Source organism: Meles meles, chromosome X (genome assembly GCF_922984935.1).
Source record: "Meles meles chromosome X, mMelMel3.1 paternal haplotype, whole genome shotgun sequence".
In the NCBI taxonomy this organism is placed as follows: domain Eukaryota; kingdom Metazoa; phylum Chordata; class Mammalia; order Carnivora; family Mustelidae; genus Meles; species Meles meles.
This window is the reverse complement of record NC_060087.1, coordinates 51504694-51531660: the sequence shown is the minus strand read 5'-3', so window position 1 is coordinate 51531660 and position 26967 is coordinate 51504694.

The following is a 26967-nucleotide window of genomic DNA, read 5'->3' as shown; positions in this document are numbered from 1 at the left end:
GAAGATGTGGTCCATATACACAATGGAGTATTATGCCTCCATCAGAAAGGATGAATACCCAACTTTTGTAGCAACATGGACGGGACTGGAAGAGATTATGCTGAGCGAAATAAGTCAAGCAGAGAGAGTCAAGTATCATATGGTCTCACTTATTTGTGGAGCATAACAAATAACATGGAGGACATGGGGAGATGGAGAGGAGAGGGAGTTGAGGGAAACTGGAAGGGGAGATGAACCATGAGAGACTATGGACTCTGAAAAAAAACCAGAGGGTTTTGAAGGGGCAGGGGTGGGTGGGAGGTTGAGGAACCAGGTGGTGGGTAATAGGGAGGGCACATACTGCATGGAACACTGGGTGTGGTGCAAAAACAATGAACACTGTTATGCTGTAAATAAACAAATAAAAAAATTAAATTAAAAAACAAAAAAAATAAAAATTAAATTAAAAAAAACAGAAAAGTAAAAGAAAAACACAGGTATCTGTATCAAAAAGTTCAGGTTAAAAGGTTATTATGGAATTTGATGTACTGGACATCTCAATGTGATGGTAAATCTGTTAAAAAATTATCTATAAAAAAATGAACGAGAATAGTGGGAACAAGTTAAAAATAGAAGTTGTATCTAGGAAGTAGTGGTGGTTGTTCTCTTGTCTTTTTTTTTTTTTTGGTGGCTTTCTGTGGGAGGGGCCTGCTGCGTGGTTTTTCAGGCAGTGTTCCCTGAGTTAAGTCCTCCTGCCCCCCTCAAGGGGGTGGGCCCTGAGAAAACCGGTTTTTCAGGCTTTTGTTCTCTGGAGGTTTTTTTGTTTGTTTGTTCATTTGTTTTTTCTCGCCTTGGCAGCTTTTGATGGTTTTTGGAGGTTTAGAGGAAAGCAAACTGCCCCAGACGTCCCTCTCAGAGAGAAGCCTCAGTCTGTTCCCCTCTGGGTGCTCCAGAGCACATAAATTCCCCCTCTGTGCTGGCAGAACACATTCCCAGTCATGGTCTCTGGGGTCACAGGAACTCTTCCTTGTACCCAGATCCATGATAGCTGCAGCTGTCTGGGGATCTCCAGAGCACCAGAGAGGTTCCAAGCAGCAATAGCACACTGAGATTTTCCTGCTGGCCCTGGCTGGGAGTGCTCAGACTCTCTGGGTCCCAGAGAGTGCAGGCTAGCACCTGCAGAGACCTCTCTCAGGGAGGGGTGTAGGGTGCAACTCAGACTCTGGTAGCGCAGTGCACGCAGAGAGTGCAAAAGGCTGTGGTTTTGCCAGCTGGGGAAGCTCCCTCACCCTCACGGGAGCCACCACCCAGATGCTCTCAGGTGTGCTGGCAGCTCAGGGACCAAGATGGTACTTCTTTGCCATACTTTATCTAGCTCAGCACCAGGGGTGGCTGTCCTTTATCTAGGGACTTAAGCCCCTGTCCCTAACCGCCCGGATTCCCACAATTTCCCCCCATGATCCTTTGCTCTTTTTGAGTGCTTCCAACCAGATTCCAAGTTATTGCTGGTCCCCAATCGCAGTGCACTCTCATATTGGGGTAATACTTCCCAGTGGGTCACTTCTGGTGGCTTCCTCCCCCTTTTGTTTATCTTCCGATATCAGTCCGATATTCCCACTCCACGTTACCTGCCCACTGGCATCTTCTGCCCCATAGAGATCCAGAAGTGTATGATTATAATCTCAGGCTGATTTCATGGGTGATTAGAGGTCTTTGGTAGATAATCAGCTCACTTTAGGGTACAGGTTGAAAGGGAGCCTACTCCTACTTCCCTGTCATCTTGTCTCCCCCTTCATAGATTTTTTTTTTATGATATTGAGGAATGTTCCCTCTATTTCTATACTCTGAAAGTTTTATTAGGAAAGGATGTTGTATTTTCTCAAATGCTTTTTCTGCATCAATTGAGAGGATCATATGGTTCTTGTCTTTTCTTTTATTGATGTGCTCTATAACGTTGATTGAGTTGAAAGTGTTGAACCACCCTTGCATCCCAGGCATAAAACTCAATTTGTCATGGTGAATAATCCTTTTAATGTACAGTTGGATCCTATTAGTTGGGATCTTGTTGAGTATTTTAGCATCTATGCTCATCAGGGATATTGGTCTGAAATTCTCCTTTTTGATGAGGTCTTTTCCTGGTTTTGGAATCAGGGTAATGTTGGCTTCATAGAAGGAATTTGCAAGTTTTACTTCTGTTTCTATTTTGTGGAAGAAGTCCAGTAGAATAGCTATTATTTCTTCTTTAAGTGTTTGGTATAATTCCCCAGGGAATCCATAAGGTCCTGGACTCTTGTTTTTCAGGAGGTTTGTGATCACTGCTTAAATCTCTTTACTGGTTTGTGGTCTATTCAGGTTGTCAGTTTCTTTCTGTTTTAGTCTTGGTAGTTTGTACATTTCCAGGAAGGCATCCATTTCTTCCAGGTTGCTTAATTTATTGGCATATAATTATTGATCATAATTTCTGATGTTTGTTTCTATTTCCTTGGTATTAGTCGTGATTTCTCACCTTTCATTCATAATTTTGTTAATTTGGGTCCTTTCTCTTTTCCTTTGGAAAAATCTGGACAGTGGTTTATCAATCTTATTAATTCATTCATAGAAGCAACTTCAAGTTTTGTTGATTGGCTCTACTGCATTTCTGGTTTCTAATGCATTGATCTCTGCTCTAATCTTAATTATTTCTCTTCTCACACATGGCTTAAGTTTCATTTGTTGTTTTTTCTCATGTTCTTTAAGGTGTAAAGTTAGTTGGTGAATTCGGGATTTTTCTATTTTTTTTGAGTGAGGCTTGGATAGTATGCATTTCTCCCTTAGGACCGCCTTTACCGTATCCCCAAAGGTTTTGGACAGATCTGTTTTCTATGGTATTTATGAAATACTAAGGTATTTCATAATATACTAAGGTATTTCATAAATACCTTACTATTTCATAAATACTATGATGAATGGGTCTGGAAAATTACTAGGGTTTGGGGGTTGGGACAGGTAGGCCCCTCAGGATTTAGTCATTTGGATTAAAGGTGTAGTATGCCTTATTTAGTTGGCTAGGGAGTTCTGGCAAGGAAAGAAAGTTCTCTAAAACAAAGTATAAATGATATTTCTCACACTGGTAACCTGCATCTAGAACCAGAGCAGAGGTCCTAGAGACCAATGAATCAAAAGACTTAAGGGTCCTTGGAGCCACAGAACAATCTAGGAATGGGGGCTGGAAAATCTGTTTATATCATTTTCTCTGCTTCTATATGTGTTTAAATGTTCAAAACTAGATCTCCCTCAATCTAAAGTGGAAGTGGCTTGATCTACCCTCAAGAGAAACTCAAGTAGGCCTGGGTTACTGAAGATAGGATATTAAAGCTATATAGAAACATATCAAAATGGCATTAATGGGATTGATGTAAAGATGGACTTTAAACACCCACAACCTCATATATGAACCTCATAAATACCCCTCCCAGGTATGATTTCAGAATTCTGGAACACATCAAAATCACTGGAGTGATCTATACCTCTTCTTTTTTTTTTCAGTATTTAAATTTATTTATTTTTTTCAGCATAACAGTATTCAGTGTTTTTGCACAACACCCAGTGCTCCATGCAATACGTGCATTCCCTATTACCCACCACCTGTTCCCCCAACCTCCCACCCCCGACCCTTCAAAACCCTCAGGTTGTTTTTCAGAGTCCATCGTCTATTATGGTTTGCCTCCCCTTCCAATTTTTTTTTATAAACATATAATGTATTTTTATCCCCAGGGGTGAGTGCTGTGAAGTGTGTAAACCTCTTCTTTTTTAACTTTTTTTTTTTGGTTTGTTTATTATGGGAACTTTGAAACATATACAAAATAGAGAAAACAGTATAATGAACTCCCACATACTTACTATCCAGCTTTAAAAAAATAGTAATTTATCAATTCCTCCACCCATTTCCTCACCACACTTCTCTAGATTATTTTGAATCAAATCTTTGGCATTCTATCATTTTGTCCAAAACCAGTATTTGTTTCTAAATAACAAGGATTACAAACATTATAACTACAATACCATTATCAAACCTAAAAATATACTAAGAATGATTCCTTAATAACATCCAATAATCAGTGTTCAGATTTCCTTGATTGCCTCACAAATGTTATGTTACAGTTATATTCCCATAAAGATCTTAATAAGTTCCATACATTAAAATTGAATGGCATGAGATTGGATAAAACGACAGGACCCATCCATATGTTGTCTACAAGAGACCCATTTTGAACCTAAGGATACACCCAGACTGAAAGTGAAGGGATGGAGAAGCATCTTTCATGCCAATGGGCCTCAAAAGAAGGCCGGGGTAGTGATTCTCATATCAGATAAATTAGATTTTAAACTAAAGACTATAGTCAGAGATACAGAAGGACACTACATAATTCCTAAAGGGACTATCCGCCAAGACGATCTAACAATTGTGAATATCTATGCCCCCAATATGGGAGCACCCAATTACATAAGAAAACTATTAATCAAGATAAAGAGTCATATTGATATGAATACAATAATAGTAGGAGATTGTAATAAAGGGACTATCCGCCAAGACGATCTAACAATTGTGAATATCTATGCCCCCAATATGGGAGCACCCAATTACATAAGAAAACTATTAATCAAGATAAAGAGTCATATTGATATGAATACAATAATAGTAGGAGATTGTAATAAAGGGACTATCCGCCAAGACGATCTAACAATTGTGAATATCTATGCCCCCAATATGGGAGCACCCAATTACATAAGAAAACTATTAATCAAGATAAAGAGTCATATTGATATGAATACAATAATAGTAGGAGATTGTAATACGCCTCTCTCAGAAATAGACAGATCAGCGAAGCAGAAAATTAATAAAGAAATAAGAGCATTGAATGAAACATTGGACCAGATGGACCTCATAGACATATACAGAACATTCCACCCTAAAACAACAGAATACTCATTCTTCTCAAGGGCACATGGAACCTTCTCCAGAATAGACCACATACTGGGTCACAAAGCAGGACTCAACCGATACCAAAAGACTGACATTATTCCCTGCATATTCTCAGATCACAATGCTTTGAAACTGGAGCTCAATCACAAGGAAAAGTACAGAAGGAACTCAAACACCTGGAAGCTAAAGACCACCTTGCTTAAGAATGCTTGGATCAACCAGGAGATCAAAGATGAACTTAAACAATTCATGGAAACCAATGAGAATGAAGACACCTCGGTCCAAAACCTATGGGATACAGCAAAGGCGATTCTAAGGGGGAAATACATAGCCATCCAAGCCTCCCTCAAAAGCATTGAAACATCCAGAATACACCAGCTGTCTCTACACCTTAAAGAACTGGAGAATCAACAACAAATCAAACCAACTCCACATGCAAGAAGGGAAATAATCAAGATTAGAGCAGAGATCAATGAGGTAGAAACGAGAGATACAGTAGAACGTATCAATGAAACTAGAAGCTGGTTTTTTGAAAGAATCAATAAGATCGATAAACCATTGGCCACACTAATCCAAAAGAAAAGAGAGAAAGCCCAAATTAATAAAATTATGAATGAAAAGGGAGAGATCACAACTAACACCATGGAAATAGAAACAATCATCAGAAAATATTACCAACAGTTCTATGCCAATAAGCTAAGCAACCTAGATGAAATGGATGCATTCCTGGAAAGCTACAAACTCCCAAAATTGAACCAGGAAGAAAAGGACAACCTGAATAGACCGATATCTAGTAATGAGATTGAAGTAGTGATCAAAAACCTCCCAAAAAACAAGAGCCCAGGACCTGACGGATTCCCTGGGGAATTCTACCAAACTTTCAAAGAAGAAATACCACCAATTCTCCTGAAGCTGTTCCAAAAATTGAAGCAGAAGGAAAACTTCCAGACTCTTTTTATGAAGCCAGCATTACCCTGATCCCCAAACCAGGCAAAGACCCTACCAAAAAGGAGAATTTCAGACCAATATCACTGATGAATATGGATGCAAAGATTCTCAACAAGATCCTAGCAAACAGGATCCAGCAGCACAATAAAAAGATTATCCACCATGACCAGGTGGGATTCATCCCTGGGTTGCAAGGTTGGTTCAACACTCGCAAATCAATCAGTGTGATAGAACACATCAATAAGAGAAGAGAGAAGAACCACATGGTCCTCTCAATGGATGCAGAAAAAGCTTTTGACAAAATCCAGCATCCGTTCCTGATGAAAACGCTTCAAAGTATAGGGATAGAGGGAACATTCCTGAACTTCATAAAATCTATCTATGAAAGACCCACAGCAAATATCATCCTCAATGGGAAAAAGCTCGCAGCCTTCCCGTTGAGATCAGGAACACGACAAGGATGCCCACTCTCACCACTCTTGTTCAACATAGTATTAGAAGTTCTAGCAACGGCAATCAGACAACAAAGAGAAATAAATGTATCCAAATTGGCAAGGAAGAAGTCAAACTCTCTCTCTTCGCAGATGACATGATTCTTTATATGGAAAACCCCAAAGGCTCCACCCCCAAACTACTAGAACTCATACAGCAATTCAGTAACGTGGCAGGATACAAAGTCAATGTACAGAAATCAGTGGCTTTCTTATACACTAACAATGAAAATACAGAAAGGGAAATTAGAGAATCGATTCCATTTACTATAGCACCAAGAACCATTAGATACCTGGGAATAAACCTAACCAAAGAGGTAAAGGACCTGTACTCGAGGAACTACAGAACACTCATGAAAGAAATTGAAGAAGACACAAAAAGATGGAAGACTGTTCCATGCTCTTGGATTGGAAGAATAAACATTGTTAAAATGTCTATACTGCCTAGAGCAATCTATACTTTTAATGCCATTCTGATCAAAATTCCACCGATATTTTTCAAAGAGCTGGAGCAAATAATCCTAAAATTTGTATGGAGTCAGAAGAGACCCCGAATTGCTAAGGAAATGTTGAAAAGCAAAAACAAAACTGGCGGCATCATGTTACCCGATTTCAAGCTTTACTACAAAGCTGTGATCACCAAGACAGCGTGGTACTGGCATAAAAACAGACACATAGACCAGTGGAACAGAGTGGAGAGCCCAGATATGGACCCTCAACTGTATGGTCAAATAATCTTCGACAAGACAGGAAAAAATATACAGAGGAAAGAAGAGCATCTCTTCAATAAATGGTGCTGGGAAAACTGGACAGCGATATGTAGAAGAATGAAACTCGACCATTCTCTTACACCATACACAAAGATAAACTCAAAATGGATAAAAGACCTTAACGTGAGACAGGAATCTTTCAGAATCCTAGAGGAGAACATAGGCAGTCACCTCTTCGATATCAGCCACAGCAACTTCTTTCAAGCTATGTCTCCAAAGGCCAAGGAAACAAAAGCGAAAATGAACTTTTGTGACTTCATCAAGATCAAAAGCTTCTGCTTTTGAAACAGTCAACAAAACAAAAAGGCAACCCACGGAATGGGAGGAGATATTTGAAAATGACAGTACAGACAAAAGGTTGATATCCAGGATCTATAAAGAACTTCTCAAACTCAACACACACAAAACAGATAATCATATCAAAAAATGGACAGAAGATATGAACAGACACTTCTCCAATGAAGACATACAAATGGCTATCAGACACATGAAAAAATGTTCATCATCACTAGCCATCAGGGAGATTCAAATTAAAACCACATTGAGATTCCACCGGACACCAGTTAGAATGGCCAAAATGAGCAAGACAGGAAACAACGTGTGTTGGAGAGGATGTGGAGAAAGGGGAACCCTCTTCCACTGTTGGTGGGAATGCAAGTTAGTGCAGCCACTTTGGAGAACAGTGTGGAGATTCCTCAAGAAATTAAGAATAGAGCTTCCCTATGACCCTGCAATTGCACTGCTGGGTATTTACCCCAAAGATACAGATGTAGTGAAAAGAAGAGCCATCTGTACCCCAATGTTTATTGCAGCAATGGCTACGGTCGCCAAACTGTGGAAAGAACCAAGATGCCCTTCAACGGATGAATGGATAAGGAAGATGTGGTCCATATACACAATGGAGTATTATGCCTCCATCAGAAAGGATGAATACCCAACTTTTGTAGCAACATGGACGGGACTGGAAGAGATTATGCTGAGCGAAATAAGTCAAGCAGAGAGAGTCAAGTATCATATGGTCTCACTTATTTGTGGAGCAAAACAAAGAACATGGAGGACATGGGGAGATGGAGAGGACAGGGAGTTGAGGGAAACTGGAAGGGGAGATGAACCATGAGAGACTATGGACTCTGAAAAACAACCAGAGGGTTTTGAAGGGGCGTGGGTGTGGGAGGTTGAGGAACCAGGTGTTGGGTAATAGGGAGGGCACGTACTGCGTGGAGCACTGGATGTGATGCCAAAACAATGAACACTGTTATGCTGTAAATAAGCAAATAAAAAAAAAAGAATTGGACTGACCCTAGGAGGTCATCTTCCTCCTCCAGCCTTTCTAAGAAATCCCACAATTTCTTTACCTTCCAGTTCTGCTTCCTTCTTCACCAATCTTCACTACCGAGCAGTCTTTTCTCTGACTTAACTCAAACTCTTGCTGATAAAGTATAGACCCATTTTCTCTCTCTCTTTTTTTTCCTTTGTGGAGAGGAAGAGAAGCTCTTAGCTGTAGCAAGTAACTGAAGGACCTAGTTCTTAGTTCAGTCCTTCATTATGTCCCAGGCTGATGATTGCACCAATATCTCTGTCTCATTTCTCATTGCTCTCATGATCATCATCCAGTCTGTGTCCAGATTAATCTTCACAAGGTGCAACACTGCTCATGTTAGAAAAGCTGTAAAATATTGTGGTCAGAGTCTGGGTTCTAGAAGCCAGACTTCCTGTTTGAGCAACTATCCTGGTTCAACTTCTTCTTAGCTGTGTGACCTTAACTTCCCTGGGACTGAGTTTCCTCATTTGTAAAATCATATATTGTGATGATTAAATGAGTTGTTATATGTCAGGCACTTAGAACAGTGTCTGGCACATAGTTTTGGCTTTGGTTAATGACATTTCTTCTGCTGGAACTAACCATTGCCTATTATCCTCCACTTGTGTTTTTGAAATCCTACCATGTTTCTAAGGCCAGTTTAAGTGCTGCTTCCTCCCTGAAGCCTTTCCTGAGCTTTTGCAACCTCTTTCTCTGCTACATTTCCAGAGAATTTTTGTGTTTGTACAGCTTTTATGACATCCCCGCATATTGTCATATATTATCCTTGTTTACATGTGACATCTCAATGGTACTCCCTTAAGAAAAATTGCCACACACCTGCCAGTTTGCCCAGTGCTCAATCAGTGGGAATGATATTATTCCTATATGCTTTGTTGTTTAAACAGTGGCTCAGTCCTAGCTGCAAATTGGAATTACCTAAGGATCTTCAAAAACTAGAAATTGTGATGTCATTGCTCTGAGGTGGGGCCTGAGGGTTCGCATTTTTGCAGTCTCCACAAGGTGATTTTGATATATACCCTGGGCTGAGAATCCCTGGTTTAAAAGTTTTAGTAACAATATTGTTCTTATATAACCCTCACAACAACATTGGTGGGTTACACTGTGGAGTAACATTAATAATATTTTATAAATGAATAAACTAAGTCTCAAAAAGGCTAAAATGACTAGTCCAAGGTTACACAGACTTTGAATAGCAGGATGGGGAAGTACAGAAAGAGTTTGTAACTCCAAGTTCAATGCTTTGTCCTTCAGAAGACAGATTTCTTAGCTTCTCCTACCATATTGGTTGCTCCTCAAAAATCAAGAACTGTGTCTTAAAGGTTAGGAATATTTTTTTCAAGGATAAAAACATATCCTCAAGGTCAGAGAATGTGTTTTATTCTAAGTACTCAGAGCATGGGTACTGAGTGGTGAAAGGTGAAGAATGAAATGTATCAATCACTCATGAGGAAAGAATATAGAGAGGAGAGGTGGATTAAGTTGGCACTGGTGAGGAATACTGGGACAAACATTTTTTTAAAGATATTTATTTATTTATTTATTTGACAGAGAGATCACAAGTAGGCAGAGAGGCAGGCAGAGAGAGAGGAGGAAGCAGGCTCCCTGCAGAGCAGAGAGCCCGATGCGGGGCTCGATCCCAGGACCCTGAGATCATGACCTGAGCCGAAGGCAGCGGCTTAATCCACTGAGCCACCCAGGCGCCCCTGGGACAAACATTTTGAAGAGAGACATTCCCTCCTCTCTTAGTAGTCTTTTCTCTGACTTCTTTCCTCTCTCTCTCTCTCTCTCTCTCTCTCTCTCTCTCGCTCATCTGCATTTGTCCTCTTAACTTGGGATAGTACCATATATGCTCTTTACTGTTCACTAAGAGCATACCTCTTCTTATGTCCTGACTTCCACTTTCTCCACAGTTTCAACATGCCTTGACCATTATCCTCTTTCCCTTTTTCATTCTCCATTTATATCTTTAGTCTTGCGTGGACACAGGCAAGTTATTTTATCTTATAATGACTTATAGGTCATAAGTCCCTCCACAGCCATAGCCCCTCCAGTCTAGATATCTTTCGGTAAACGCTCTTCAGAAGCGAGGCCTGTATGCCTGCAAACAGCAATCTCCAATGTGAGGGACATTGCCAAAAAACTTTGTTTTCTTTAGCAGATTATTATGGTGCTGTCATTTTAGCACTTACCTCAAACTAAGTTTCTTCCTTCCTTCTTTCTTTCTTTCTTTCTTTCTTTCTTTCTTTCTTTCTTTCAATACATATCAGAGAGAGGAGAAGAAAGAACTGGAGGGGAGAAGAAGGGAGGGAAGAGGAGAAGATGGAATGGGAAAAGGAGGAGAGGGGAGGGGGAGGAGAGAGGGCCAAAAGCAGGCCTGGGAAGGGGGTTGATATGGCAATCTTGGAATGCTTGATTCTTCTCTCAGTGTGAATCAACACTTGTCAACCCAGTAAAGCTTGATGAAGATAACACTTAACCGCCATCTGATGTCCTTTTTTTTTTTTCAAGTTCACCAAGGAGCCTCAGTGAGATGCTCAAGATAGGGGTTCTCAGACAGATTATAGACACTCTGGAATTGAGTGACCTCTCCGAAGTCACAAGGTGAGTTTATTGCTCAGCCAGAACTAGAACTTCCCTTTCCTCTTAGCCGTCCTGCTCCTCTTTTACTGAACTACTGGGCTTGAAGTGTCCTCTAACCCCCTGCACTTTTTTGGTCTTAAAATCAACCATTGGATCTTCCTTTGAGGAGCCTTAAAGGCATTTTTTTAGGTTGTTATGGCACTAAGAAAATGTAAATATTCTCTTAGAGGGATCACCCCTTAAGTGCATAAGTAGAATAGGGAGAATGCAAGAGACAAACTTTCTTTACAATTTTTCTAAGGATAATATCCCAGACATCAGGCTTTTCTACACCCAGGCATATACTTTCATTTCCTGGGGTCATTTACAGACAGTAACTCTCTTTTGGAGGAATTCTCATCATTGGAATTTCAGCACCATAATAGGCTGAAATATATGGGACATATAGGGGAACTTATCTCATATATCACCTCTTATAGGGAGCTGCCTGTTCCAGCCCTGCACATGGTCAGCTATGATTGAATGCATGGCGGTGATTATCAATTCAGCTATTTTGGGGTTTAGTTTAATTTTGTTTAGTTGCAAGGCCTTGGTAATCTGAATGCTTTCTCTCTCTCTCTCATGCACACACACACACCAACACACACATGCACACACACACACACACACACACACTCATCGTTTCATCCTTCTTATGTGACTTTCTCAACCATTGGCTCTTCTCTGGGTGGTGATTCTTTGAGTCATATCCTCAGCCCTACACATGGTTAGGAGAGAGGGGAGGCAATGGCTCTCTACTTGAAAAACAATTTCAGGTTGGGTGCCATGAATGTGTGTTGGTGAGTGTATGTACCCTTCAAATGTTCTAAGGGGATGGGATATTATGCACTAATTTCCTATATCTAATTTTCCCAGAAGCAAAGTGACTGCATCAGGAATGAAAAAGCCCATTTATTCATAATACAGGAAAAAAGACTCCCTTTCCCCAACTCCCAAGGGCCATTATTTGGTGTAGTGTAGGTATAGTAAATATGCTATCCCTGCTCAATCTATACCCAAAGCAGACATCAATAATCAATGATACGGATGTCTGGGTGGCTCAGTATGTTAAGCAGATGGCTCTTGATTTCTGCTCAGATCACGATCTCAGGGTCTTGGAATCGAGCCCTGCATAGAACTCCATGCTGGGCATGGAGCCTGCTTAAGATTCTCTCTCTCTCTCTCTCTCTCTCTTTCTCCCTCTGCCCATCCCACCCCCACTTCTTGTGCTCTATCTCTCTCTCAAATAAAATAAATCAGTCATAGCCCTCTTTTCCAACAAGCCCTAATGCAACCTTCCAATCCTCAACAAACACTCTAGGCATCCACCATCCAATTGATCAAGAGCTGTATCAGACAAGAAACCCATTCGCTTTCTTTGAAGTGAGCAAAAGGGCAGGGGTTTAGAATCAGAAAGCTTGAGTTCTCCTTTCACTTCTGCCACTTACAAGCTCTATAAACTTTGGCGTTTTACTTCTCAGAGCCTCAATCAGTGAAAAGGGAAATTGGGATGGTCATGAAAATTCAGTGTGATAAAGCACTGGGAACATACTGGATTTCCGTGCCTGATATTGCTGAATTCCAGAATCTCACATTTAACATCTACCTTTTGGGTTTTTCTTTAAAATGGAGCAGGGGCATGTGAGGACTTTTTAGCAGCTGGTGTGGCAAAGACTCCAGGGAAGAGATTCAAGGTCCCAAAAGACAAACCTTACTGATATTAGCATTTTTCTAAAGCCAGACGCTGGCAAAGAGATCTTATTTCCCTTGACCTTTGGGCATCTGAACTTTTTATCCCCAACCTGCTCCTTCTCCAGCATTTCCTAGCTCACTATTTTATTTCCTAAGTAACTAATAAATTTTCAAGAAATTTAATCAGAATGAAACATTACATTGTCAAAATATACTTTCCTGCTTTCTTCCTACATCTTGGAGTGTTCTATTATATGTTCCTTTTCTGGTTTCTCTCATTTTGTCCAACCATTACCTATACAGGTTCCTAGGCCTTATATCCTAGGTTGACTCAATTCAAAAGCTGTCTTTGGTCATTGTCAGCCACTCCTAGAACTTTAACTCCTAGTTGGATAGTTTGCTAAGCCTTCCATTAAAAAGGTCACAACTGGGTGGCTTAAAAAATGGAAACATGCCTTACACCGTTGGAACCTAGAAGTCTAAAATCAAGGAGCAATAGGTTGGTTCTTTTTGAGGGCTATAAGGAAGAATCTGTTCCTTGCCTTTTCCCTAGCTTTTTGTGGTTTGGTGGAAATTTTTGGCATGTCTTGGCTGTTGCTGCATTATCCCTATCTCAGCCCTTCATCTTCACTTGGCATTCTCTCCATGGGTATATCTGTGTTCAAATTTCCCCTTTCTATAAGGACACCAACAATATTGAATTAAGGGCCCACCCTACACCGTCATGATCTTATCTTAGCAATTACACCTACAATGATCTTATTTCCTTTTTTTTAAAGAATTTATTTATTAGAGAGAGAGTAAGCATCATTAGGGGGCAGAGGGAGAGGGAGAAGCAGGCCCCCTGCTGAGCAGGGAGCATCATGTGGGGCTTGATTCCAGGAATGTGGGATCATGAACTGAGCTGAAGGCAGATGCCCAGTGGACTGAGCCAACCAGGGGCCCCTACAATGAACCTATTTCCAAGTAAGTATATATTAATAGGCACTAGAGTTTAGGACGTCAACATATGAATTTGGGGAGGACACAGTTCAGTCCATGGCACCCATCACCCAATACATTTTCCCAAAGGCCATCAATATTATTATGTCTACTGATATTCAGACCCATGTATCAACTGCCTGCTGGACTAGTCCTCTACATGTCTGTCCCTCAGGCATCTCCAACTCAATCTAGATGCTTTTCCTGTTACCACTACTAGTACCTCACTTAACTTGGCTCTCCTGAGTGATATCTGTTTTTTGTTTTATCATTTTCTCAGCCATGTAACTATGAAACCTCACAGTCTTCTCTGACTCCCTCTTTTTTTTTTTTTTTCATTATCCCCATATAATCATTTGGCAGGTATTACAGTTTCTGGCTTTATTATATCTTAATTACATCTTGCCTTGATTCGCATTTGTCCTAATTAAAGGCCTTCATTGCTTTCTCACCTGGAGTGGGACAGTAGCATCCCAGCTGCTCTTTCTGCCTCCCATCCTACCTGGCTCTGGTCTAACTTCCTGACATACAAGGGTTACTATTTTCAAGCAAAATTCTTCCAGTGGCTTCCCTCCTCATAAATAGCTGCTTTACCATTTATTTTCCTATAACAATCCTACTCTCCATGGCGCCCTTTAATTACATTCACCTATTTAGATGGTTAGCTGAAGGCCACCTCTCTAAAAAGGCCCTCTGTCATGTGACCATTTTCTTTCCAGTTGTTTTTTTTTATTAATTTCTTTTAAGCATTGTTTATGTACTACGCCCAGTGCTCCATGCCATATGTGCCCTCCATAATACCCACCACAAGGATCACCCAACCTCCCACCCCCTACCCCTTCAAAACCCTCAGATTGATTTTTAGGGTCTATACTCTCCCATGGTTCATTTCCCCTTCCAATTTCCCTCAACTCCCTTCTCCTCTCCATCTCCCTATGTCCTCCATGTTATTTGTTATGCTCCACAAATAATTGAAACCATAGGATAATTGACTCTCTCTGCTTGACTTATTTCGCTCAGCATAATCTCTTCCAGTCCCGTCCATGTTGCTACAAAAGTTGGATATTCATCCTTTCTGGTGGAGGCATAATACTCCATCGTGTATATGGACCACATCTTCCTTATCCATTCATCCGTTGAAGGGCATCTTGGTTCTTTCCACAGTTTGGCGACCCTGGCCGTTGCTGCTATAAACATTGGGGTACAGATGGCCCTTCTTTTCACTACATCTGTATTTTTGGGATAAATACCCAGTAGCACAATTGCAGGGTCATAGGGAAGCTCTATTTTTAATTTCTTTTTATTTCTTTAAAGCATAACAGTGTTCATTGTTTTTGCAACACACCCAGTGCTCCATGTAACATGTTCCCTCACTAATACCCACCTCCTGGTTCCCCCAACCTCCCACTCCCTGCCCCATGAAAACCCTCAGGTTGATTTTCAGAGTCCATAGTCTCTCATGGTTCACATCTCTTTCCAATTTCACTCAACTCCTTTCTCCTCTCCATCTCCTCATGTCCTCCATGTTATTTGTTATGCTTCACAAATAAGTGAAACAATGATAATTGACCGCTCTCTATTTGACTTATTTCACTCAGCATAATCTCTTCCAGTTCCATCCATGTTGCTACAAAAGTTGGGTATTCATCTTTTCTGATAGAGGCATAATACTCCATCGTGTATATGGACCACATCTTCCTTATCCATTTGTCCATTGAAGGGCATCTTGGTTCTTTCCAGTTTGGCGACCATGGTCATTGCTGTTATAAACATTGGGGTACAGATGGCGCTTCTTTTCACTACATCTGTATCGTTGGGGTAAATACCCAGTAGTGCAATTGCAGGGTCATAGGGAAGCTCTATTTTTGATTTCTTGAGGAATCTCCACACTGTTCTCCAAAGTGGCTGCACCAACTTGCATTCCCACCAACAGGGTAAGAGGGTTCCCCTTTCTCCACATCCTCTCCAAACACACGTTGTTTCCTGTCTTGCCATTTTGGCCATTCTAACTGGTGTAAGGTGGTATTTCAATGTGGTTTTAATTTGAATCTCCCTGATGGCTAGTGATGATGAATATTTTTTCATGTGTCTGATAGCTTTTTGTATGTCTTCATTGGAGAAGTGTCTGTTCATATCTTCTGCCCATTTTTTGATATGATTTTGTGTTTTGTGTGTGTTGAGTTTGAGGAGTTCTTTATAGATCCTGGATATCAACCTTTTGTCTGTACTGTCATTTGCAAGTATCTTCTCCCATTCTGTGGGTTGCCTCTTTGTTTTGTTTACTGTTTCCTTTGCTGTGCAGAAGCTTTTGATCTTGATGAAGTCACAAAAGTTCATTTTCGCTTTTCTTTCCTTTGCTTTTGGAGACATATCTTGAAAGAAGTTGCTGTGGCTGATATCAAAGAGGTTACTGCCTATGTTCTGCACTAGAATTCTGATGGATTCCTGTCTCACATTGAGGTCTTTTATCCATTTTGAGTTTATCTTTGTGTATGGTGTAAGAGAATGGTCGAGTTTCATTCTTCTACATATTGCTGTCCAATTTTCCCAGCACCATTTATTGAAGAGACTCTCTTCTTTCCATTGTATATTTTTTCCTGTCTTGTCAAAGATTATTTGACCATACAGTTGAGGGTCCATATCTGGGCTCTCCACTCTGTTCCACTGGTCTATGTGTCTGTTTTTATGCCAGTACCATGCTGTCTTGGTGATCACAGCTTTATAGTAAAGCTTGAAATCGGGTAATGTGATGTCACCAGTTTTGTTTTGTTTTTCAACATTTCCTTAGCAATTCGGGGCTTCTTATGATTCCATACAAATTTTAGGATTATTTCCTCCAGCTCTTTGAAAAATGCTAGTGGAATATTGATCAGAATGGCATTAAAAGTATAAATTGCCCAAGGCAGTATGGACATTTTAACAATGTTTATTCTTTTGAATCAAGAGCATGGAATGGTCTTCCATCTTTTTGTGTCTTCTTCAATTACTTTCATGAGTGTTCTGTAGTTCCTTGGGTACAGATCCTTTACCTCTTTGGTTAGGTTTATTCCCAAGTATCTTATGGTTCTTGGTGCTATAGTAAATGGAATTGATTCTCTAAATTCCCTTTCTGTATTTTCATTGTTAGTGTATAGAAAAGCCACTGATTTCTGTACATTGACTTTGTATCCTGCCACGTTACTGAATTACTGTATGAGTTCTAGTAGTTTGGGGTTGGAGTCTTTTGAGTTTTCCATACAAAGAATCATGTCATCAGCGAAGAGAGAGAGTTTGACTTCTTCATTGCCAATTTGGATACCTTTTATTTCTATTTGTTGTCTTAATGCTGTCACTAGGACTTCTAATACTGTGTTGAACAAGAGTGGAGAGAGTGGGCATCCTTGTCATGTTCCCAATCTCAACTGGAAGGCCGCAAGCTTTTTCCCATTGAGGATGATATTTACTGTGGGTCTTTCATAGATAGATTTTATGAAGTTCAGGAATGTTCCCTCTATCCTTATACTTTGAAGTGTTTTAATTAGGAACAGATGCTGGATTTTGTCAAATGCTTTTTCTGCATCAATTGAGAGGTCCATGTGGTTTTTCTCTCTTCTCCTATTGATTTGTTCTATCACAATGATTGATTTGCAAATGTTGAACCAACCTTGTAATCCAGGAATGAATCCCACCTGGTCATTGTGGATAATCTTTTTAATGTACTGTTGGATCCTGTTTACTAGCATGTTGTTGAGAATCTTAGCATCCATATTCATCAGTGATATTGGTTTGAAATTCTCCTTTTTGTTAGGGTCTTTGCCTGATTTGGGGATCATGGTAATGCTGGCTTCATAAAAAGAGCTGGAAATTTTCCTTCTGCTTCAATTTTCTGAAACAGCTTCAGGAGAACAGGTGTTATTTCTTCTTGAAAGTTTGGTAGAATTCCCTATGGTATCTCTCAGTTCCTGGGCTCTTGTTTTTTGGGAGGTTTTTGATCACTGCTTCAATATTGTTACTAGATATTGGTCTATTCAGGTTGTCAATTTCTTCCTTGTTCAATTTTGGGAGTTTATAGTTTTCCAAGAATGCATCCATTTCATCTAGGTTGCTTAGTTTATTGGCATATAACTGTTGGTAATAACTTCTGATGATTTTTTCTAATTCCTTGGTGTTAGTTTTGATCTCTCCCTTTTCATTCATAATTTTATTAATTTGGATTTTCTCTCTTTTATTTTAGATTAGTGTGGCCAATGGTTTATTGATCTTTTTTTTTTTTAAAGATTTATTTATTTGACAGATAGAGATTACAAGTAGGCAGAGAGGCAGGCAGAGAGAGAGAGAGGAGGAAGCAGGTTCTGCGCTAAGCAGAGAGCCTGATGCGGGGCTCGATCCCAGGACCCTGGGATCATGACCTGAGCTGAAGGCAGAGGCTTTAACCCGCTGAGCCACCCAGGCGCCCCTGGTTTATTGATCTTATTGATTCGTTCTACTGTACCTCTGGTTTCTAACTCTGGTTAGAACTCTCTGCTCTAATCTTGATTTCCTTTCTTGCGTGTGGAGTTGGTTTGATTCGTTGTTGATTCTCCAGTTCTTTAAGGTGTAGAGACAGCTGGTGTATTCTGGATTTTTCAATTTTTTTGAGGGAGGCTTGGATCACTATGTATTTCCCCCTTTGAACCGCCTTTGCTGTATCCCATAGGTTTTGGACCGAAGTGTCTTCATTCTCATTGGTTTCCATGAATTGTTTAAGTTTTTCTTTGATCTCCTGGTTGATCCAAGCATTCTTTTTTTTTTTTCTTTAATCCAAGCATTCTTAAGCAAGGCGGTCTTTAGCCCCCAGGTGTTTGAGTTCCTTCCGAACTTTTCCATCTGATTGAGCTCCAGTTTCAAAGCATTGTGATCTGAGTATATTCAGGAAATTATCTCAGTCTTTTGGTATCGGTTGAGTACTGCTTTGTGACCCAATATGTGGTCTATTCTGGAGAAGGTTCCATGTGCACTTGAGAAGAATGAGTATTCTGTTGTTTTAGGGTGGAATGTTCTGTATATATCTATGAGGTCCATCTGGTCCAATGTGTCATTCAATGTTCTTGTTTCTTTATTGATTTTCTGCTTCGATGATCTGTGTATTCCTGAGAGCGGCATATTAAGATCTCCTACTATTATTGTATTCATATCAATATGACTTTTTATCTTGATAAACAGTTTTCTTATGTAATTGGGTGCTCCCATATTGGGGGCATAGATATTTACAATTGTTAGATCATCTTGGTGGATATTCCCTTTAAGAATTATGTAGTGTCCTTCTGTATCTCTGACTAGTCTTTAGTTTAAAATCTCATTTATCTGATACGAGAATCACTACCCCGGCCTTCTTCTGAGGCCCACTTGCATGAAAGATGCTTCTCTATCCCTTCACTTTCAGTCCGGGTGTATCTTTAGGTTCAAAATAGGTCTCTTGTAGACAACATATGGATGGGTCCTGTCGTTTTATCCAATCTGCAACCCTGTGTCATTTTATGGGCGCATTTAGGCCATGCACATTGAGAGTGATTATTGAGAGATAGGTTTTTATTGACATCAAGTTACCTTTGAAATCTTTCTGTCTGTCGATTGTTTCTATATTTCTGTTCAATGATATTTTTAGGATTTTTTCTCTTTTATAGGACCACCCTTAATATTTCCTGCAGTGTCGGCTTGGTGGTTGCATAGTCTTTTAAGCCTCGCCGGTCTTGGAAACTCTTTATCTCTCCATCCATTTTGAATGTCAGTCTTGCTGGATAAAGTATCCTTGGCTGCATGTTCTTCTCATTTAGTACCCTGAATATATCTTGCCAGCCCTTTCTGGCTTGCCATGTCTCTGTGGACCGGTCTGATGTTATTCTGATAGGCTTTCCTCTGTACATAAAGAGCCTCTTTGTCCTAGCTACTTTCAAGAGATTGTATCTACAATTATGGTTTTTCAATTTTACTATCAGGTGCCTTGATGGTTTTTTAGAATCTATAATCCTCGGGGGAAACCGTTCTGCCTCTAGTACATGAACGCTGGTTCCATTCGTGAGATTGAGAAAATTTTCATGTAGAACAGTTCCACTGTATCTTCTAGACTTCTTTCTTTCTCCTCCCCTTTAGGGATTCCAATAATTCTGACATTGGAATATTTCATGGCATCATTTATTTCCCTGATTCTGTTTTCGTGGCTTCTCTGCTATTTGTTCCAGGCTTCCTCCTGATCCTTTCTCTCTGTCTGTTTGTCCTCCAGATCACTAATTCTATCTTCCATCTCAGTCACCCTAGCTTTTAGAGAATTTAGATTAGATTAGAATTCATTGAGAGCATTTTGAACATCATCCCTGGTGGCTATCAGTTCTGCCCTAACATTGTGAACATCATCCCTGGTGGCTTTCCGTTCTGCCCTAATCAATTCTGTTTGGTCATCCATGGCTTTCTCCAACATAGCTATTGCCTGGATCATTGTTAGCCTGAATTCCCTTTCCGACATATTGTCTATGTCGATACCCATTAGCTCTGTTGCAGAAGGCCCATCTTCTGTATTTTTCTCCTGTTGGACATTCATCCTCCTAGTCATTTTGGTGAGAGATGACTGAACAGATGTAGCTGATGTATCAACTGTGGTGCAGTCAAGGTCCACCCTGGCATGCTTCTGAGCAATCAGGATTCCCCACCCAAACGAGAGAAAAAAGAAAAGAAAAAAGAGAGAAAGAGAGTGAGAGACAGGAAAAAAGGGAAGATAAAAGAGAAGGCTCATCCCAAATGGGCTTCAATATAAGATTTGTGAAGTATACAAACAAAAACAGACAAACAAAAAGACTGATAAAATAATATGACACCAGGAAAAAAATATATATATAAAAGCAAAAAAAGGAAGAACCTCGTCAAAACGAACCCCAAATATAAGATTTATATACTATCAGGACAAAGAGAAATACACAGAAACACTGGTGGAAGAAAAAGATGGGAGAGGGGTTATAAATTCTCAGTGTGGGTGGGGAAGGTTATTTTGATTCTTCCTGGATGTATCTTGATATCTTTGTTAAAGGACTCAACTTTCCTAAGATAAAGAGGGATTAAAAATTGGTTTACCTAGGGGTGCCTGGGTGGCTCAGTGGGTTAAGCCTCTGCCTTCGGCTCAGGTCATGATCCCAGAGTCCTGGGATCAAGCCCCGCATCGGGCTCTCTGCTCAGTAGGGAGCTTGCTTCCTCCTCCCTCTCTGCCTGCCTCTCTGCCTGTGATCTCTGTCTGTCAAATAAATAAATAAAATCTTTAAAAAAAAAATTGGTTTACCTATAGGGGTAGCATTCATTGGGCAAAGGGGTTTACCTTGAAGTTTAACTCTACCTGAATATTAGAAAATAAAAATATAAAAAAGAATAAACTAAACTAAACTAAAATTTTTTAAAAAATTTCTAGCCCTTTATCTGATGTGTCGTTTGCAAGTATCTTCTCCCATTCTGTCAGTTGTCTTTTGGTTTTGGTTTTGTTAACTGTTTCCTTTGCTTGTGCAAAAGCTTTTGATCTTGACGAAATCACAATAGTTCATTTTGCCCTTGCTTCCCTTGCCTTTGCCGTTGTTCCTAGGAAGATGTTGCTGCGGCTGAGATCGAAGAGGCTGCTGCCTGCATTCTCCTCAAGGATTTTGATGGATTCCTTTCTCACATTGAGGTCCTTCATCCATTTGGAGTCTATTTTCATGTGTGGTGTAAGGAAGTGGTCCAGTTTCATTTTTCTGCATGTGGCTGTCCAATTTTCACAGCACCATTTATTCAAGAGGCTGTCTTTTTTCCATTGGACATTCTTTCCTGCTTTGTAAAAGAATAGTTGACCATAGAGTTGAGGCTCTATTTCTGGGCTCTCTATTCTGTTCCACTGATCTATGTATCTGTTTTTGTGCCAGTACCATGCTGTCTTGATGACGACAGCTTTGTAATAGAGCTTGAAGTCCGGAATTGTGATGCCACCAACTTTGGCATTCTTTTTCAATATTCCTTTGGCTATTCGAGGTCTTTTCTGGTTCCATATAAATTATAGGATTATTTGTTCCATTTCTTTGAAAAAAAAAATGGATGGTGTTTTGATAGGGATTGCATTAAATGTGTAGATTGCTTTAGGTAGCATTGACAATTTCACAATATTTATTCTTCCAATCCAGGAGCATGGAACATTTTTCCATTTCTTTGTGTCTTCCTCAATTTCTTTCATGAGTACTTTATAATTTTCTGCGTATAGATTCTTAGCCTCTTTGGTTAGGTTTATTCCTAGGTATCTTATAGTTTTGGGTGCAATTGTAAATGGGATTGACTCCTTAATTTCTCTTTCTTCTGTCTTGTTGTTGGTGTACAGAAATGCAACTGATTTCTGTACATTGATTTTATATCCTGACACTTTATTGAATTCCTGTACAAGTTCTAGCAGTTTTGGAGTGGAATCTTTTGGGTTTTCCACATATAGTATCATATCATCTGCGAAGAGTGATAGTTTGACTTCTTCTTTGCCAATTTGGATGCCTTTAATTTCTTTTTCTTGTCTGATTGCTGAGGCTAGGACTTCTAGTACTATGTTGAATAGTGGTGATAATGGACATCCCTGCTGTGTTCCTGACCTTAGCAGAAAAGCTTTCAGTTTTTCTCCATTGAGAATGATATTTGCAGTGGGTTTTTATAGATGGCTTTGATAATATTGAGGAATGTGCCTTCTATCCTTACACTTTGAAGAGTTTTGATCAGGAAGGGATGCTGTACTTTGTCAAATGCTTTTTCAGCATCTATGGAGAGTATCATATGGTACTTGTTCTTTCTTTAATTAATGTGTTCTATCACATTGATTGATTTGCGGATGTTGAACCAAACCTGCAGCCCTGGAATAAATCCCACTTGATCGTGGTGAATAATCCTTTTAATATACTGTTGAATCCTATTGGCTAGTATTTTGGCGAGAATTTTTGCATCTGTGTTCATCAAGGATATTGGTCTGTAGTTCTCTTTTTTGGTGGGATCCTTGTCTGGTTTTGGGATCAAGGTGATGCTGGCCTCATAAAATGAGTTTGGAAGTTTTCCTTCTATTTCTATTTTTTGGAACAGTTTCAGGAGAATAGGAATTAGTTCTTCTTTAAATGTTTGGTAGAATTCCCCTGGGAAGCCATCTGGCCTTGGGCTTTTGTTTGTTTGGAGATTTTTGATGACTGTTTCAATCTCCTTACTGGTTATGGGCCAGTTCAGGTTTGCTATTTCTCCCTGGTTCAGTTGTGGTAGTTTATATGTCTCTAGGAATGCATCCATTTCTTCCGGATTGTCAAATTTGTTGGCGTAGAGTTGCGCATAGTATGTTCTTATAATTGTCTGTATTTCTTTGGTGTTGGTTGTGATCTCTCCTCTTTCATTCATGATTTTGTTTATTTGGGTCCTTTCTCTTTTCTTTTTGATGAGTCCGGCCAGGGGTTTATCAATCTTATTGATTCTTTCAAAGAACCAGCTCCTAGTTTCATTGATTTTTTCTATTGTTTTTTTTTTGGTTTCTATTTCATTGATTTCTGCTCTGATCTTTATGATTTCTCTTCTCCTGCCGAGTTTAGGGTTTCTTTCTTGTTCTTTCTCCAGCTCCTTTACGTGTAGGGTTAGGTTGTGTACTTGAGACCTTTCTTGTTTCTTGAGAAAGGCTTGTACCGCTATATATTTTCCCCTCAGGACTGCCTTTGCTGTGTCCCACAGATTTGGAACCATTGTGTTTTCATTATCATTTGTTTCCATGAATTTTTTTCAATTCTTCTTTAATTTCCTGGTTGACCCATTCATTCTTTAGAAGGATGCTGTTTAGTCTCCATGTATTTGGGTTCTTTCCAGCTTTCCTCTTGTGATTGAGTTCTAGCTTCAGAGCATTATGGTCTGAAAATATGCAGGGAATGATCCTAATCTTTTGATACCGGTTGAGACCTGATTTGTGACCCAGGATGTGATCTATTCTGAGAAGGTTCCATGTGCACTAGGGAAGAATGTGTATTCTGTTGCTTTGGGATGAAATGTTCTGAATATATCTGTGATGTCCATCTGGTCCAGTGTGTCATTTAAGGCCTTTATTTCCTTGTTGATCTTTTGCTTGGATGATCTGTCCATTTCGGTGAGGGGAGTGTTAAAGTCCCCTACTATTATTGTATTATTATTGATGTGTTTCTTTGATTTTGTTATTAATTGGTTTATATAGTTGGCTACTCCCACGTTAGGGGCATAGATATTTAAAATTGTTAGATCTTCTTGTTGGACAGACCCTTTGAGTAGGATATAGTGTCCAAAATCTATAAGGAACTTAGCAAACTCAACACCCAAAGAACAAACAATCCAATCAAGAAATAGGCAGAGGACATGAACAGACATTTCTGCAAAGAAGACATCCAGATGGCCAACAGACACATGAAAAAGTGCTCCACGTCACTCGGCATCAGGGAAATACAAATCAAAACCACAATGAGATATCACCTCACACCAGTCAGAATGGCTAAAATTAACAAGTCAGGAAATGACAGATGCTGGCGAGGATGGAGAGAAAGGGGAACCCTCCTACACTGTTGGTGGGAATGCAAGCTGGTGCACCCACTCTGGAAAACAGCATGGAGGTTCCTCAAAATGTTGAAAATAGAACTACCCTATGACCCAGCAATTGCACTACTGGGTATTTACCCTAAAGATACAAACATAGTGATCCGAAGGGGCACGTACACCCGAATGTTTATAGAAGCAATGTCTACAATAGCCAAACTATGGAGAGAACCTAGATGTCCATCAACAGATGAATGGATAAAGAAGGTGTGGTATATATACACAATGGAATACTATGCAGCCATCAAATGAAATGAAATCTTGCCATTTGCGACGACGTGGATGGAAATAGAGCGTAACATGCTTAGTGAAATAAGTCAATCGGAGAAAGACAACTGTCATATGATCTCCCTGATATGAGGACATGGAGAAGCAACATGGGGGGTTAGGGGGATAGGAGAAGAATAAATGAAACAAGATGGGATTGGGAGGGAGACAAACCATAAATGACTCTTAATCTCACAAAACAAACTGGGGGTTGCTGGGGGGAGATGGGGTTGGGAGAGGGGGAGTGAGTTTTGGACATTGGGGAGTGCTATAGTGAGTGCTATGGTGAGTTCTGTGAAGTTTGTAAACCTGGCGGTTCACAGACCTGTACCCCTGGGGATAAAAATACATTATATGTTTATAAAAAAAAAATTGGAAGTGGCGGCGAACCTTAAGAGACTATGGACTCTGAAAAACAACCTGAGGGTTTTCAAGGGTCGGGGTGGGAGGTTGGGCGAACAGGTGGTGGGTAATAGGGAGGGCACGTTTTGCATTGAGCACTGGGTGTTGTGCAAAAACAATGAATACTGTTACGCTGAAAAAATAAATAAATAAATAAAAATTTTTAAAAATTAAAAAATAGAAAAGCAAAAGAAAAACATGGATGTATGTATCAAAAAGTTCAGGTTAGAAGGTTATTATGGAATTTGATGTACTGGACATCTCACTGTGATAGTAAATAGGTTAAAAAATTATCTCTATATACAAAAAATGAACCAGAATAGTGGGAACTATTTAAAAATAAAAGTTTTATCTATGATGAATAATCTTTTTAATGTGCTGCTGGATCCTGTTTGCTAGGATCTTGTTGAGAATCTTTGCATCCATATTCATTAGTGATATTGGTCTGAAATTCTCCTTTTTGGTAGGGTCTTTGCCTGGTTTGGGGATCTGGGTAATGCTGGCTTCATAAAAAGAGTCTGGAAGTTTTCCTTCTGCTTCAATTTTTGGAACAGCTTCAGGAGAATTGGTGGTATTTCTTCTTTGAAAGTTTGGTAGAATTCCCCAGGGAATCCGTCAGGTCCTGGGCTCTTGTTTTTTGGGAGGTTTTTGATCACTGCTTCAATCTCATTACTAGATATCGGTCGATTCAGGTTGTCAGTTTCTTCCTGGTTCAATTTTGGGAGTTTGTAGCTTTCCAGGAATGCATCCATTTCATCTAGGTTGCTTAGCTTATTGGCATAGAACTGTTGGTAATAATTTCTGATGATTGTTTCTATTTCCTTGGTGTTCGTTGTGATCTCTCCCTTTTCATTCATAATTTTATTAATTTGGGCTTTCTCTCTTTTCTTTTGGATTAGTGTAGCCAATGGTTTATCGATCTTATTGATTCTTTCAAAAAACCAGCTTCTAGTTTCATTGATACGTTCTACTGTATCTCTCGTTTCTACCTCATTGATCTCTGCTCTAATCTTGATTATTTCCCTTCTTGCATGTGGAGTTGGTTTGATTTGTTGTTGATTCTCCAGTTCTTTAAGGTGTAGAGACAGCTGGTGTAGTCTGGATTTTTCAATGTTTTTGAGGGAGGCTTGGATGGCTATGCATTTCCCCCTTAGAACCGCCTTTGCTCTATGAAGCAGTGGTGGTTTTTCTCTTGTCTATTTTTCTTTTCTTCCTTCTTCCTTCCTGGCTGGTTTTCTGGGTTGGGTCCTGCCATGTGGGTTTTCAGTCAATGATGTTCCCTGAGTTAAGTCCTCCTGCCCTCCCCCCCTTAAGGGGGTGGGCTCTGTGGAAACCGGTTTTTCAGGCTTTTGTTCTCTGGAGGTTTTTATGTTTGTTTGTTAGGGTTTGTTTGCTTGCTTGTTTGTTTTTCTCTTGCCTTGACAGTTTTTGATGGTTTTTGGAGGTTTAGAGGAAAGCAAACTGCACCCCAACCTCCTTTTAAGAGAGAAGCCTCAGATTGCTACCCGTGGGTGTTGCGGAGCTGCTGGCAGAGCATGTTCAGAGTCAAGGTCCCTGGGGATGCAGGATCTCCTCCTTGTACCCAAAACCACAGTGGCGGCAGCTGTCTGGGCAGATCCAGACTGCCAGAGAGGTTCCAAGCAGCAATTGCACATTGAGATTTTCCCGCTGGTCCGGGCTAGGAGTGCCTGGTCTTTCCGGGTCCAAGAGCACTGGGTGGTGTGCACTGGGTCTAAGAGTGCCATGCTGCCACGCACCTCTCCCTGGGGAGGGTGTGGGGCACGCACGTCTCAGGTTCTGCCATCTAGCTAGGCTCCCAGCCCCCCACAGGAGCCGGACCCCATGCATTCTCAGGTGCGCTGTTAGCTCAGGGAACAAGACATGGCTTCTCTGCCACACTCTCTCTGGCTCAGCGCCAGGGGAGGCTGTCCTGGGTCCGGGGACTTA